Source organism: Wasmannia auropunctata, unplaced genomic scaffold (assembly GCF_000956235.1).
Source record: "Wasmannia auropunctata unplaced genomic scaffold, wasmannia.A_1.0 LD336074.1, whole genome shotgun sequence".
NCBI classification, from domain to species: Eukaryota; Metazoa; Arthropoda; class Insecta; order Hymenoptera; family Formicidae; genus Wasmannia; species Wasmannia auropunctata.
This window is the reverse complement of record NW_012026816.1, coordinates 4,965,667-4,966,080: the sequence shown is the minus strand read 5'-3', so window position 1 is coordinate 4,966,080 and position 414 is coordinate 4,965,667.

The window sequence follows — 414 nt, the reverse complement described above, 5'->3', positions numbered from 1 at the left end:
AAGCTAATAGGAATAACATCCAGCACGTAGCGTGCAACTTAATATTAATTAAAACATATTTAGGTTAGATTAATATTAATGTAATTATATTTGAGTTTACATTACTCGATATTCCTTTGTACAGTGCTGTATTTTTGTTAGTTTTTTTTATTTATTTATTAAATTTTTATGGGTTTATTGTTATGTATATTTGAATTTATTTACGTCACAATGAATGAGTGAAAGGTTAGACGTATTAAAGTTGTTGATTAAAAGATAGTTTTTTAGTTCGTATAGCAACAAAATGATAGCTTTTAGACCATTTACTTTTCTATTTCTTATTATTATATTCATGTTTCATTAATTTATTTTGTTAAGCAATTATGTAAATGTCATAATTTTTCTGTATTGTCGATAAAGACTGTGCAATTGAAA